This window comes from Urocitellus parryii, chromosome 2 (assembly GCF_045843805.1).
Source record: "Urocitellus parryii isolate mUroPar1 chromosome 2, mUroPar1.hap1, whole genome shotgun sequence".
Classification (NCBI taxonomy): domain Eukaryota; kingdom Metazoa; phylum Chordata; class Mammalia; order Rodentia; family Sciuridae; genus Urocitellus; species Urocitellus parryii.
The window spans coordinates 183,921,632-183,927,270 of NC_135532.1; positions in this window are offsets into that span (position 1 = coordinate 183,921,632).

Sequence of the window (5,639 nt, forward strand, 5' to 3'; positions counted from 1 at the left end):
GGACAGAGAAGGTACCTAATCCCAGCACCAGGCCCAGAGACGGTACCCAGCGCATGTCTGTTGAAATGACCATGGAAGGTGACTAACAGGCTGAAACCAAGAGGCCAAAGGGCTGTAATATACACCCTTATAACTATCTCCTTTGTCTCTGATCCCAAAAGAGCCCCAAGAAAAATCCACCTGGGATGAGGTTGGCGCCACCCTTTCTCATGCTAGGCTTATTCTGCCATCTAGTGGCAGGCAGAAGAAGATGGAAGGGACAGCACCTTGGGTGGTGGGTGGTTAGTAAGTGATGAAGGGGCTGTCAGGGGGGCCAGGGCTCAGGAGACAGGTCAGGGGGCACCAAGAGCAGCCTAGTGGGCCCCTCAGAACTTAGGAGCAACATGTTGGAGGCCAGGGCAGGAACTACTCTCAAGAATAAGTAACAGCTGTTTCATGAGCACTTCCTGTCCGTGAAAGACAGTGCCAAGGGCCTTTCCTCTTTCTTCCTCCCAGCAATCCTGGTGGGAATGGGGAAACCAAAGCCCAGGGGCCAAATAACCTGGCCAAGTTCAACTAGTCTGTGGCAGAGACAATGAAATCCAGCATTACCTGACTTCATAGCCCAGGTTTCTAGGGAAAGTTCTAGAATGATGGAGATAAATCTCCTTCCATGTCCCTTCCATTCCACCACCACCACTAACCCACCCCCCGACTCCCAAATCATAGAGGGTGGCTTCATCCACTGGGGTGCACAGCTCGACTTCAGTTCCTGTCCTTCAGTTCCTCTCTTGAGACCCCAGGTTTCTAACCCAGGGGAAGCTTTGCTCTCCCTGGCCTGGAGGTTACAGTGCCGGGGGCGGAGGGCAGGTAAAGGAGCAGTGGTGCCATCCCTGTTCACTGTCAACAAATATCAAACTCTCTTGGACTAACTTCTGAAGTTCTTTTTAGAGTGAGGCCTCTAAAATGCACTGGGTCATTTCAGATTAGCCACTGTAATGTTTTATTCTAAATCATGAAAGGACTTCTCAGGCTTTCTAGGAACAAAGGTTGAAGTTAGCCCAGGGCTACTCCACTCTTGTTCTGGACAGAAAAAATCAACTGCCACCCCAGCAAACACACAACTGGACCAAGAGATCCTCTGTCTGTAGCCCATGTCCATTTTGGAAGCCTGAAGTTTATCTAGGAAATAGCAGCCATTCTTCCTGTTGGATTTTTTTTTATAATTTAAAATATAAAAAAAAATTTATTTTCATATGACAGTAGAGTATATTTTGAATTATATAAAATAGAAGAATTATAACTTATTCCAATTAGAATCCCATTATTGTGGTTGTACAAGATGTGGAGTTACATTGATCGTATATGAGGATAGGAAAGATGTATCTGATTCTTTCTACTATCTTTCTTATTATCATCCCCTTGGTCTAGTCCAATAAATTTCTAATCTTCCCCTACCTTCTGTAGGTTAGTATCCACTTATCAGAGAGAACATTCTGCCTTTTTTTGGGGGGGTGGGCAGAGTTTGTGTGTGTGACTGGCTTATTTCACTTAGCAAGATATTCTCAAGTTCTATTCCTTTACTGGCAAATACCATAATTTTATTCTTCTTTGTGGCTGAGTAATATTCCATTGTGTATATAGACCACATTTTCTTTATCCATCCATCTGTTGAAGGGCATCTAGATTGGTTACATAGCTTGGCTATTGTGAATTGAGCTTCTATAAACATTGATGTGGTTGCATCACTGTAAAATGTTGATTTAAAGTCCTTTGGGTATAAACCGAAGAGTGGGGTAACAGGGTCAAATGGTGGTTCCATTTCGAATTTTCTAAGGAATCTCCATACTGTTTTTCAGAGTGGTTGCACCAATTTGCAGTCCCACCAGCAATGTATAAATGAACCTCTTTCTGGACATACTCACAAACATTTATTGTTACTTGTATTCTTGATAATTGCCATTCTGTCTGGAGTGAGATGGAATCTCAGTGTAGTTTTAATTTGCATCTCTCTAATTGCTAGAAATGTCTAACATTTTTTATATATTTTTGACCATTCATATTTCTTCTGTGAAGTGCCTGTTCAGTTCCTTAGTCCATTTATTGATGGGGTTATTTGTTTTGGGGTGTTAAGTTTTTGAGTTCTTTGTATATCTTGTGGATTAATGCTCTAAGGTGCTGGTGGTAAAGATGTTCTCCCATTCTGTAGGCTCTCTGTTCATGTTCTTGATTGTTTCCTTTGCTGTAAAATTTTTAGTTTGATACTGTCCCATTTATTGATTTTTTATTTTATTTCTTGTGCTTTAGGTGTCTTATTGAGGAAGCTGGTTCCTAAGCTGACATGATGGAGATTTGGGACTACTTTTTCTCCTAGTAGGCACAGGATCTCTGGTGTAATGCCTAGGTCCTTGATTCACTTTGAGTTGATTTTTTTGTAGGGTGAGAGATAGGGGTCTACTTTCATTTTGCTACATATGGATTTCCAGTTTTCTCAGCACAATTTGTTGAAGAGGCTGTCTCTTCTCCAATGTATGTTTTTGGCTCCTTTGTCTAGTATGAGATACTTGTATTTATGTGGGTATGACTCTGTGTCTTCTAATCTGTCCATTCATCTTCATGTCTGTTTTTGTGCCAATGCCATGCTATGTTTGTTACTATAGCTCTGCAGTCTAATTTAAGGTCTGGTATTGTGATGCCTCCTGCATCAATTTTCTAAGTATTGCTTTGGCTATTCTGGGCCTCTTATTTTTCCAAGTGAATTTCTTGACTGCTTTTTTCTATTTCCATAAAGAATGTCATTGGAATTTTAATAGGAATTGAACTAAATGTGTATAGTGCTTTTGGTAGTATGGCCATTTTGACAATATTAGTTCTGCCTATCCAAGAACATGGGAGATATTTCCATCTTCTAAGGTGTTTTTCAATTTTTTTCTTTAGTGTTCTGTAGTTTTCATTGTAGAAGTCTTTCACCTCTTTTGTTAGATTGACTCCCAAATATTTTATTTTTTTTGAATGGGATAGTTATTGTGAATGGGATAGTTTTCCTGATTTCTCTTTCAGCTGATTTGTCATTGGTGTATAGGAATGCAAATGATATATGGGTGTTAGTTTTATATCCCACTACTTTGCTGAATTGATTTATAAGTTCTAGAAGCTTTCTGGTGGAGTTTTTGGGGTCTTCTAAATATAGAATCATGTCATTGGTAAATAGGAATAGTCTGAGCTCTTCTTTTCCTATTTGTATCCCTTTAGTTACTTTCTTTTGTCTAATTGCTCTAGCTAGGGTTTCCAGGACTATGTTGAATAAGAGTAGTGAAAGAGAGAATCCCTGTCTTATTCCAATTTTTAGAGGGAATGCTTTCAGTTTTTCTTTATTTAGAATGATGTTGGCCTTGGGTTTAGCATGTATAGCTTTTACAATGTTTAGGTATATTCCTACTATCTCTATTTTTTCTAGTGTTTTGAGCATAAATGGATGCTGAATTTTGTCAAATGCTTTTTCTACATCTATTGAGATAATCATGTGATTCTTGTCCTTAAATCTATTGATGTGATGAATTATATTTATTGATATCCATATATTGAACCAGCCTTGCATTCCTGGTATTAACTCCACTTGATCATGGTGCACTATCTTTTTAATATGTTTTTATATGTGATTTGCCAGTATTTTATTAAGAATTTTAATATGTTCTATGTTCATCAGGGATATTGGTCTAAATTCTTTCCTTGATATGTCTTCATCTTTGGGTATCAAGGTATTAGCTTTATAGAATGAGTTTGGAAGTGTTCCCTCCTTTTCTATTTCATAGAATAATTTGAGGACTATTGGTATATGTTATTCTTTGATGATCTTGTAGAATTCAGCTGAGAAGCCCTGAAGCCACCTATATTTAGTTTAAAGGAATTTTTGTTTTGTTTTGTTTTGTACCAGGGGTTGAACTCAAGGGCACTCAACCAATAAGCCATATCCCCAGCCCTAGTTTGTATTTTATTTAGACACAGAATCTCACTGAATTACTTAGCACCTCACTTTTGGTGAGGCTGGCTTTGAACTTGCAATCCTCCTGTCTCAGCCTCCCAAGCCACTGGGATTATAGGTGTGCACCACCACACCCAGCAAGGGTTTTTCTTTATGTTTTCTTTTTAGCAATTTATCCAGGCCCATTTTCTAGGGCTGAGCATGAAAGGTTGCATTGAATCACATGTACTTTGTGATTTTGCCCCAATAATAGTAATTTGTCTACATAACATCAACATCATTTATTCAACAAACACCCCTTAATGCCTTAAAAAAAAAAAACTGTCTCCAATATCAGATCCCAGGCCACGATATCCTCTCATACACGCACCACCGCCCAGTCCTTACTCAGTTGCAATGCCTGCCTCAGGATAGTGGTCCCCTTGTCTTTCAGAAGTGGATAATCCCTAGGCTTCAAAGTAACTGATGCAAATTCTTACCACCCCTCCAACCTATGTGCCTGTTTATTTCTCTTTTCTTGTAATGATATGGTCAATTAACTTATTTATTCATTTAGTCAATCAATATTTATTGGTCACTAATTACATAGAAGGCCCTGGGATAAAGAGGAATACAAATCACTCATAGCCAGGAAGAAGACTAGCAATTACAATATGGTATAGAAAATGTTAATCCAGTGATACACAAAGGTACTTCGGGAGCCCTTCTGTCACATCATCTTTCCACTTCCATGCCCTTCCTAGGCCTTGAGTCCAGCTTCCTGCCCTTCACCCACTGCAGATCCTCTGCATTTCATTTGCAGTAAATTCATTTGCAGGGTTCCTCTAGCACTGGCATGACACAAACCCAACCATGAATTGGGAAGGAACCACAGCATCCTTGGCAAGTAGACAACACCAATAAGAAAACACAGAGGCTGGGAGAGAGGTCCGCAAACATCCCACCAGTTCTGGAGGTTTAAAAACAAACTGTTGTGGGTTGGATAAATGAAGGATAGATGAATGAATAGACAAACAATTGAGTGATGATGCAATAGAGGCTTTAATGAGTGAATCAGAGAATAAACTCCCAACCCTGAAGCAACACTGAATTTCAGTTTCCAAAGCTTGTGCTTGTTCATGAAACACCATGTTCCCCAGAAGACTCTCTACAAAGATTTTGGTTTAAAAATTCAAGTTACTTCAAAGTTCACAGAAAATTTTGAGATACACTTGAGAAGGTGGAGCCACCTAGGGGAATTTCAGAACTGAGACTTGAGATCACTTACCCTAGGGGAAAGCTGAGTGGCCTCCCATTCATGATGCTCCAAGTTCATCAGGCCAGAGCTTTTTGAGGTGACTTGGTTGTTGGAAAGAGAAAGCTACAGAAGGTGACATGGGGGCAGGAGGGATAGTTCAGTGGTAGAATGCATGCTGAGCATGCACAAGGAACTGGGTTCCATTCCCAGTGGGAAGGAAGAAAGAAAGGGTTTTCGTTTAACCAAATAGTTGAACCACCTTAATCACAAGCTGTAAAATTTTATGTGAATCCAATACTGTGCCAAATCACTAAAGCAATGTTTCCTACTAAAAAGAGGATTAAAGGGGTCTGCAAGTAACTGCATTCTAACACACCTGTTCTATAAATGTGAATGTTGTATTACAGATAGGAACAGGATTACAGAGGCTGTGAGGTCGAA